We start from the raw sequence: 10,831 nt of genomic DNA on the forward strand, positions 1-10,831 counted from the left end.
ATATCTCCCTGATTAGAGTGCAACTTTTCTCTCATGAACAAAATGGAGCCTAGATCCCAGACCTACTCTCCCTAGGGTCCTGTAGGGCAGCCGTGGAAGCAATCCTTTTTGCCCCTTTACTGAGCCCAGACTCCACCAGCAGACACTTTGCCTTTGTGACTCCTGCTGTCCTGATTGCCCTGGAGGGGATTGAAGCAAGGACTGCCTGCTTTCTTGTGAAGGTGATGGGCTGGTGTTGAGCTGGGAATACAGTAGAGTGTCATGGGCCATGCCTAGTGTTCTTGTGAAGATCCATGTAAAATAAAGACAGTTTCAATAAATAAATAAATAAATTTGACTCAGTTCTCTACATATTTGAGAAATGAGGCCTTTATCAGAGATACTTAATATAAAACTTTTCCCCAGATTTCTGCTTTCCTTCTAATCTTGTTTTATTGGTTTTGTTTGTGCAAACACTTTTTAATTTCATATAATCCAATTTATCCATTTTACATCCTGAAATGCTCTCTATCTCTTGTTTGGTAATGAATTCTTCCCTTATATGTAGATCTGACAGGTGAACTATTCCATGATTCCCTAATTTTCCAATTATATTTCCCTCTATATGTAACTCATGTGCTCATTTTGACTTCATCTTGGTATTTAGTGTAAGATTTTGGTCTATACTTAGTTTCTGCCACAATTTTTTCCATTTTTCCTAGTAATTTTGGTCAAATAGTGAGTTCTTGTCCCAAAAGCTTAGATCTTTTGGTTTATTGAGCACTAAATTTATCAAACACCATTTATCAATAGTTATTTAGTACTACATATTGTGTACTGAATCTATTCCACTGATTCACCACAATCTTATTAGTCATTACCAGATTGTTTTGATGATTACCACTTTATAATACACTTTGAGATCTGCTACAGCTAGGCCATCTTCCTTCTTTTTTTTAATTCCCTTGAAATTCTTGATCTTTTGTTTTTCCAGATGAATTTTGTCATTATTTTTCTATTCCTATAAAATAATTTTAGGCAGTTTGATTGGTATGTCATTGAATTAGCAGATTAATTTAGGTAGAATTATGATTGTTATTATGTTTGCTCTGCCTACCCATGAGCAATTCACATTTTTTCAATTGTTTAGAGCTGTTTTTATTTGTGGGGAAAGTGTTTTGTAATTGTGTTCATGTAGTTCCTGGGTTTATCTTGGTAGATAGACTCCCAAATATTTTATATTATCAACAGTTACTTGAAGTGGAATTTATCTTTTTAGTTCTTACTGCTGGACTTTGTTGGTAATATATAGAAATGTTGATGATTTATGTGGGTTTATTGTACATAACACAACTTTGCTAAAGCTGTTATTTCAACTATTTTTAGTTGATTTTCTAAGTATGCCATCATATCATCTGCCAAAAGTGATTGTTTTGTTTTCTCATTGCCTTTCTAATTCTCTCCTTTTTTTTCTTTTCTTTTTGCTATAGCTGGAATTCTGGTAAAAATGTTGAAAATTAGTGGCAATAATGGATATCCTTGCTTCACTCCTGATCTAATCAGGAAAGGTCTTAGTTATCCCCATTACAGATAATGTTGCTGATGGTTTTAAATAGATGTTAATCATTTTAAGGACAGTACCATTTAATCCCATTATCTAGTGTTTTTAATAGGAAGTGCTGCTTTATTTTGTCAAAGGCTTTTTCTGCATCTATTGAGATAATCATATGATTTCTGTTGATTATGTTATTGATATGGTCATAATTTTATGCTGATAGTTTTCCTAATATTGAACAAGTCCAATATTTCTAGTATAAATCACACCTGATCATAGTATATGATCATGGTATACATTATATGAATATTATATATATAGATGTAATCTTGCTATTTTATTTAAAATTTTTACATCTATATTAATTCATTTTCTCTTTTTGTTCTCTAAAATCTCTTTTACCACTAAATCTGATGACCCTGTGAACACCATCCTTTTTCACAGAATTTGAAACAAAGGTATAGGGAATACAATGATTTTGGATTGCCAAAGGTAAGAAAAGGGTTACAATCACATCAACTCCATCACAATTTTATGAGTTTTGCTCTTGAGCTGATTTACATAGGAATCAAAGGAATTACAGAGAACTGAAAATGAACTCATCACCCTACTTTTTTTTAATTTTTATTAAATTGAGTCCCTAGGATCACATGGGGCAGTTATGTGGTGCAGTGGATAGAAAAACAGGCATGGAGTCAAAAAGACGTGGGTTCAAATGTGGCTTCAAACACTTACTAGCTGTGTGATGCATAGGCAAGTCACTTAATCCTGTTCACTTCAGTTTTTACATCTGTAAAATGAATTAGAGAAAAAAATGGCAAAACACTCCAGGGTCTTTGCCAAGAAAACCTTAAATGGGGTCACAAAAAGTTGCACGTGATTAGGCTTGTGACTCAGAGATATGATAGGAGTTGAAAGAAATTTCAGATAATATATCAGATAACAGTTTAGATGAAAGGAACAGCAGGAAACAAAAAAAAAATTCTAAAGTCAGAGACTTTAAGCCTCAGGCTTCATTTATAATAGCCTCATTGATTATTTTTTCAGCCCTTCCCAACAAACTGGAGATTTTTCCTTTTTATAGATGGTGATTCCTGAGGACAGGCTCATGAAGATCAAATTGTAACTCACTCCTTAACCTGCCTCCAAAATGTGAACCTACCTATTCACCAAAGGAAAAGGAAAAAGAACCATAATCATTGAGGACCCATGGGATAAAGTTAGACCAGGTCCACAATCAATAACAGCTATGAGTCAATATCAATTGATCAATGAATGAATAAACGTTCATTAAGCACCTTCTATGTGTTGAGTACTTTCCTAAGAGCTGTGGATAAAACAAGAGGCAAAAGAAATTTTCTACCCTTAAGCAATTTGTAATCAAATGGACTAAAGGACTAAAAGGAAAATGGCAGAGAAAACATGCTTGCCCTAGGTTTAAATCCTTCCTTTAGCATTTATCAGAGGTACAAATGTGGACAAGTCATTTAATCTCTCTAAGGCAGTATTTTCTGATGTGTATAATTTGCATAAAAATAGCAATAACTTAGACATCTGGTGTGAGGAATTAATGAGTGAAAATGTTTTATAAACTTTAAAACACTAAGTAAATTTCAATTACTGTTAACTTCTGAAAGAAATTTGCCATTTCCTTGGCTGACATGAAATATGGGTGTTAGCTCTCAATAAATCATGAGGGACTCTATCTTAATTTTGTCTGTTGAATTCAGTACAAAGTAGTAATGAGATCTGGGAAGCATCGTCATGGCTTCTTTCTCACTGAAGCCACTCATTTTTCTCAGAGAAGCATGAGATCAAATTTTGTTTTATTCAGAGAATGAAAGCAGGAGAAAAAAAATGAAATAAGGATTAAAGATAGATATGTCCTAGTGTTAGTCACTCCTTGAGAGATTGGAAGAATGTCAGAGATAGAATTTTATCAAGTCACAATCCATAACTTATGACATCATTTTGAATTATAATCTCAATACCAAAATTTCCAAGATTAATAGAGTTTGCAGAAGTCAGACTGAGGTCCTTCTCTCCTGGCTCCATTGTTTCCCAATTTGGTAGCTTAGGAACAGTATATTAAGACAACAGTATATTAAGAGACCGAGTTGCAAAAAGAGATGGGCCCTGAGGCTTTGAAAGATACTAATCCATCATTAGTTGCTGTTCCTTAGTCCATAAAGAACTTTCCCAGGTTGTTGGGCAAAGCTCTGAGAGAAACAAATGGATAAAGTTACCACAACCTACCAGATCACTGAAACAGAAATCCCCTCCATTATGTCTGCAACAATTGGTCGTCTGGCCTCCTCTTGAACAGGTCCAAGCATGAGAATGCAATGTGAGTCCCACTATTTATTCTCATCATAAAAATGCAAGCTTTCATTATTTTAATGTTATAATTATAACAATGCCTTCATAATTTCCAAAATTTTCTTATCTCTACTGGAGTCTTGTAAGAAACACTCCCTAATCCTTTAGGTCTATATGTCTAATCCTCTCATGCATAGCCAAGGATAGACATGAACACCCAGATCTTTTCTAGGACAAGGACACCAGAGCATTGTCCCAGGTCCTGACATGTAGCAAGCACACATTGCTTTCTTTTCTTTTTTTTGGTAGATAAATCTACTACCCAGACTACTTGCTCCCTTACATATATACCCTGCATCTTCCAGGGTACCTTGAACACCGTAGTTCTTTACCAGGGCTCACCTGCATGAACAGCATCATCTCAATGTACAGAAGATGGACACACTGAGCACCAAAGAATAGTAAACATATTTACAGGAGGGATCAGTTAAGGAAGTGCTGCCAGCTGCCATTAATTTAGCCATAACCTACCATAGCTCATCCCTCTAGAAGTCTTCTCTATTATTAATAAATTCTGTTTCAACCTAAATCTTTCTTGTGATATTTCTTCTTTTTTCTGGTGCTCACTGAAACCTAGCATTCTACTGAAGACACAACTTCTTTGGGTATCCTTTTCAAGAATTTAAATGCCTTCTCACACACCTTCTGATACACAGGACTAAGAAAATTTAACATATTCTTTGCTTGGCCATGCCACTTCCAAACTTTTGAGTCTACCCCTCTTATTCATCAACTATTTTATAGTGGTCTTTGCTGCTGAAAACTGAGGAACTATCTCTTTTCCAATAAGTTCAGTGCTTGACATTCATAGATCTTTTCTACTCCTTCTCATCCATCTCTTGAATCCTCAGGCCTGCAAGTTACTCAACTTTCAAAATTTCTATGACCTATGAATTCAAGCTACTTCAATCATGAAAAGATATTATTCATTACTTAGATACTGCCCAAGATTCACAACCCCCAATTCAAATAAATTGGTCCCAGATGCCAGAATTCCTAGGTAAAGCACTGGGATTATGTCCTGAAAAGATCATTATGCACTTGGAGAAAAAATAAAAAGAAAATAATTGAGAGCAAGGAGAAAATATCAATGGCTTCTTCAAGGAAAGGGGTCCCTTATGGGATGAGTCCCAGTGGGATCCTCTGTGAAATACTAATGAAGCCCCAAGAATTTATGAACAGCCATAAATCCTCAAGTTACATCATCAAAAACTTCATTTACACAGATAAACAGTTTCTTTCCCTATGACTGAAGAGGATACTCTAGATAAAATCACAATTAGAATAATCATCTTCAGCTCAAATCAATTACCAGAGCATTTCAGAGACTAAGTCCTGTGCCCTAATTCCCATAAATATTAAAAATATTAGAAGATGCTATGACAAGACCATAAAAACCTTCACAGAAGATATTTACCTGCCAGGAAGTGAGTAAAGAGGCTCTGAGATCCACTGCAGGAGGGTGAGTATTTGATTAATTTGACATTATTCTTCCTTCTAAATAGAAATGCATGGAAACTGAGGACTTTGCCAAGGAAAGAACATCTCCACATTCCATTCTACTCATCTCTGAGAATGGCATGGGCCTGAGGACAGGAAACAGGTGGTGGAAAAAAATAAAGACTTTGGAGGTATGAGTAACTGCAACTCAGAATTATACAATTGCAGAATTTTAGAGTTGGAAGGGACATTCCATCTTTTCTAAACCATGCCACGTGACCTCCCCCTAACACTCATTGCAGCAATGGTGCTCATTCAGCCTCTGCTTGAAGACATGCAGTGAGGAGGAGCTCACTCCTGCCCAGGCAGCTCAGGTTACTATGGGCTACTTACAATTGTTACACATTTCATCTTCACATTTGCCTCTTCACAACTTAAATGCATTGCCCTTGGGCACTAACTGAATGAGTGGAATCCATTTTACATATCCAACCTTTATAAACACGTAAAAAATTATCACATCCCATTGGTCCTCACCTTCTCCAAGCTAAAATTTTGCAAGCCATTCAAATTATCATTCTATGGCATGAATTTAAGATCATACGTGACCTTCATTGCCCTTTTCTGTGTGTTCTCTACTTTGCAAAGGTCCATCCCAAATTATGGCAAGCAGAACTGTACACATATCCTAAGATATGTTTTCAGCAAGATAGAATACAGTACAATTATCACCTTCTTATTCCTATCGCCTTCCTTCATGTAACCAAAGATTACATTAATTTTTGAATGCCACAACATATTGCTGTCATACTGATTTTACAATCTATTAAGAATACCAGATCTTTGTCAGACAAACAGATTTTCAAACACACCTCTATATTGTTGTGGTCTTAAAACTAATGTTTTTAAGTATTATGAATAATTTTATATTTATCTTTATTGAATTTCATCATATTAGATTCAACCTGTTTTCCTAACCTGTCATGTTACTTTTAGAAAATGTGTTGATCAAACTGAAAGTTAGTAATCTCTCCAAGCTTTATCATGTTTAAATTTGATATGTATAACATCAATGTTTTTATGTAAGATATTGATAAAGGTGATCCATGAATTTTGATATTAATATCAAATATTGATCAACAAATACTTGGTCAAAATTTAGGTAGATGGTATCTAAAGCTTTCCCCATAGGTTGGTTGTAGGGAAAGAGACAAGAAAAAAGATAATTAAAATAGAAACTATAATTTTACTGTTCTGTCTGAGCTCTCAGCTGAGACTTGTAATAATGAGAACTTTTTTTTCCTTTCACATAAACAGGTTCTTGTCCCCTCTTACTCAGCACTCAAAAAGAATGGCTACAGCAAATTATTCACTAGTGACTGAGTTTATCCTTATAGGACTGACAGATCAGCCAGAGCTCCAGCTACCCCTCTTCTTCCTATTCCTTGGCATCTATATCATCACTGTGGTTGGGAATCTGGGCATGATCATATTGATTAGACTCAGTTCTCATCTTCATACCCCCATGTACTATTTCCTTTGCAGTTTGTCCTTCATTGATCTCTGTCAATCAACTATCATCACTCCCAAAATGCTAGTGAACTTTGTGTCAGAGAAGAATACCATCTCCTACCCTGAGTGCATGACCCAGTTCTATTTTTTTTGTCATTTTTGTAATTTCTGAGTGTCAAATGCTGGCTGTGATGGCATATGATCGCTATGTTGCTATATGTCATCCCCTTCTTTATAGTCTTACGATGTCCTATCAGATGTGCTCATGGTTGGTGAGTGGGGTGTATGCATGGGGCCTCACTGGGGCCACAGCTCACACAGGCTGCTTGCTTACAGTACTCTTCTGTAAGGAAAATGCCATTAATCATTACTTCTGTGATCTCCTTCCACTCTTGAAGCTCTCTTGTTCTAGTACCTATGTCAATGAAACCTTGAATCTGGCCTTCAGTTCATTTAATGTCCTTTGCCCAGCTCTGATCATTATTTGCTCTTATGTCTTGATCATTGCTAGCATTTTAAAAATTCAATCCACTGAAGGGAGATCAAAAGCCTTCAGGACCTGCAGCTCCCATATTGTAGCAATTGGTGTCTTCTTTGGCTCTGGTGCATTCATGTACATGCAGCCATCTTCATCTAGTTCCATGGATCAGGGGATAGTGTCCTCTGTCTTTTATACTATTATAGTGCCCATGATAAACCCCCTAATCTACAGTCTGAGAAATAAGGATGTCAAAATTGCCTTGAATAAAGTTATAGAAAGAACATTCCAGTGAAAGGAGAAATATTAGAACAATGAGTTAATGGGTTTAGTGCATGCTTTAATGGAGAGAGAGAGACAGAGACAGAGACAGAGAGACAGAGAGACAGAGAGAAAGAGAGAGAGAGAGTCCTGGTTCCGGTGTACAACTCAATAAAATTCATTAAACGTTTATTTGCATACTTATTGAATGTAAGACATTGTACTAGTCACTGTTAATATAATGACAAATGAAAAAGAGCTCTTGCATTCAAGGACTTTTTTTGGGGGGGCTGGTGGGTGGGCTAGGCAATGGGGTTAAGTAACTTGCCCAGGGTCACACAGCTAGTGTTATGTGTCTGAGGCCATATTTGAACTCAGGTCTTCCTGTCTCCAGGGCCAGTGCTCTATTCACTGCACCGCCTAGCTGCCCCACATTCAAGGACATTTGTTTTAAAACCATAACTCTGTCTGTATCCCATAATAACAACAGCCATGGGAACAGAACTCTCCAACAGTAGCTCTGGGATATTGCTCCATGAAAAGAGTCAAAGTGATGGCCAAAGTTTCATAATATATACACTAAAACAGTTGATTTTCAAGCTGATACCAGGATGTTACATGAAATACAGGTAGAGTAGGAAACAAAAAACATAGATCTGAACATTATTTACTTCCTGTGTATCCTTTAGCAAATCACTCTAAATATTTGAGTTTCAGTTTCTGTATGTATAAAATGACATGGTTGAACTGAATGTTCTCTAAAATATCTTTTACATGTAAATCTGATGACCCTATCAATACTATCCTATTTCACAGAATTTGAAAAAAGAAAAGTATAAGGAAGACAGTGATTTGGGGTTGTTGAAAGGAACAAAAGTTACCAGCTCCACCAACTTTATCCCAGCTTTTTGAGGTTTACTCTTAAGCTGATTTTCTTAGGAGTCAGCAGCATTATGAAGGACTGAAAGCAAACTCTTCAACCTCTCTTCTTTGAACTAGTTTCTTTGCAGTTTTCTTAAGAAGAGTTCCTAGGATCATTTAAATGGGGCCCTGCCTAGTTACACAAGGATATTACAAAAGTAAAAGTGAATAAAAAATTAGACAAGTGTTTAGATGAAAGGATCCAAAGGGCAATTAGGAGAAAGGAAATCTAAGTAACAGAATATTGGGCCTGTACACTTGCTGACTTTGGCTGGTTGCCTGGCTGTGGGTATCTGTAAGGAACCCTAGAACTATGACTACTGGAACTGAATCCTCTTCCTATAGGGGAGACGCTGCCTAGCTGCTGCAGTCCATCATATGATAGCAGAGAGCAGCAACAGAGATACTCAAAATAAAGCAGCTCAGTGGAAACTACCAGAAAAGAGTTGTAAATAGGAGGACAATAGAGTTCTCCAGCAGAGAGCACAGGAGCAAAAAGAACATAGCATCAAAGGAATCAAAACCAATAGATAAAATAGCTTCACTGATGAAATTATCCAAAGACATCTGTTATTCTGAAACTGAAAAGATGTGAATCAGCTTAGAAACTTGTGTGCTTTTACAACCCATGTTCCCTACGCATCTGCTCAATCTGATATATTTCTCAGTAATATGTATTCGTAACACAGTATTATTCCCTATGTGTCAATGGGGTCCTCCCATCCAGGATCCACTATTTCTCACTTTGGTAAATAATGGACCACAGGAAAACAATGTGGTAAGAAACAGAGTTGTGAGAACTAATGGACAAGTAAATGAAACCTCAAATAATATTGACCCATAAAGAATGATCTCAGCAGATTTTGTAGAACTCTAAGACTAGTAGCTGGATAAACAGCACAACTGAACAAATCAGTGAAAGAAAAATTCCTTTTATAACATTCCCAACAATTGGCCATTGGGCCTTCTCTTCAACAACTCCAGGCCTGAGAAATATAATGTATCATTGTTGATTCTCATCATAAAAATGCAAGGTATTGTTATTTTGGTTATATGGTTATAATAATTTTATGCTATGGTTACAATGCTATGCTATGGTTATGATAATACTTTCATAATTTGCCATTTTTAACTGTACTAGAATCTTATAAGACACTTTCCCTGATCTTTTGTTTAATAATCTTCTATCTATCCAAGGATAGAGAAGAACACCCAGATGTACACTAGTACAAAGACATCAGGGCCTTGTCCCAGGTCCTGATGTACAAGAAACATACACCTATTTTTGGTTGTAAAATTTGCCACTCAGCCTACTTACTCCCTTGCTTAGGAAAAAAAACTGATATATACCCCAGGGAATATGAGGGACCTTGACAACTACAGCTCTCTACCACAGCACATCTCCAGGAACAAAGTCATCCCAATATACTGCTTGGACTGAGGACTCATGAACTAGACACCAAGAATCAATTCATGTATTTACAGGAGATATCAGCAGCTAAGGAAGTATTGCTGGACACTTTTTACCAAGCCATAAGCTATCACAGTTCAACCTTTTTCACTGCATGCTCTCGAACTCTTCTCCATTATCCCTTTTATCCTAAATTTTCTTTTCATAATTTCATCCATTTTCTGGTGTTCACTGAAACCTAGCACTCTCCTGCAGTAATGGTATCTCTGGACACCCTTATTAAGGTGGTAAGTGCTTTCTCACATACCCTCTCATATACAGGATCAAGAAGAGAAGTTGGCATACTCTTTACTTGGCCTTGCCACCTTAACATATTTAATCTATCCCTGTCACTCAGCCACTATCTTCTCGAGATCCTTATTGTTGTCAACTATGGAACTCTAGTTCAATTTATCTTTTTCCCAATAAGTTCAGCATCTGATTTTCACACTTCTTATACCCCTTCTCCCCCTCATGAACATTCAGTCCTCCCAGTTGCCCAAATTCCTCAACTTCCATGACCTCTGAATTCAGGCTACTTCAGCCATGAGGAGTGTTTATCCCTCAGACACTACCCCAAAGATTTCCAAATATCAATCAAATAAATTGGTTCCAGATGCCAGAATTTTTACATATTATCTAGGGATCACATTCTAAAATGTTTGTTGTGTATTTGGAGAGTGAATAAAAGTGAAAGAAGACAGAGAATTCTGGGAAGATGAGGGAGTAGGTCAGAAAATTCCAAGCTCTCCAGATTTCCTCCACAAACAAGACAAAATAGCACTTAATGGCCAATGTAGAATGAAAAGATTCACAAAAGTTGGGGCAAAACACTGGTCTTCCTGAGACAACTTGA

The 10,831-nt window shown here is 36.5% G+C and overlaps 1 pseudogene; it reads left to right on the forward strand.

Annotated features, from left to right (window-relative positions):
* The first annotated feature begins 6,704 nt into the window (after nt 1-6,704).
* On the forward strand, nt 6,705-7,638 carry LOC114032292 (annotated as a pseudogene).
* Nucleotides 7,639-10,831: the final 3,193 nt, after the last annotated feature.

This window comes from Vombatus ursinus, unplaced genomic scaffold (assembly GCF_900497805.2).
Source record: "Vombatus ursinus unplaced genomic scaffold, bare-nosed wombat genome assembly UNPS02015414.1, whole genome shotgun sequence".
Taxonomy (NCBI): Eukaryota; Metazoa; Chordata; class Mammalia; order Diprotodontia; family Vombatidae; genus Vombatus; species Vombatus ursinus.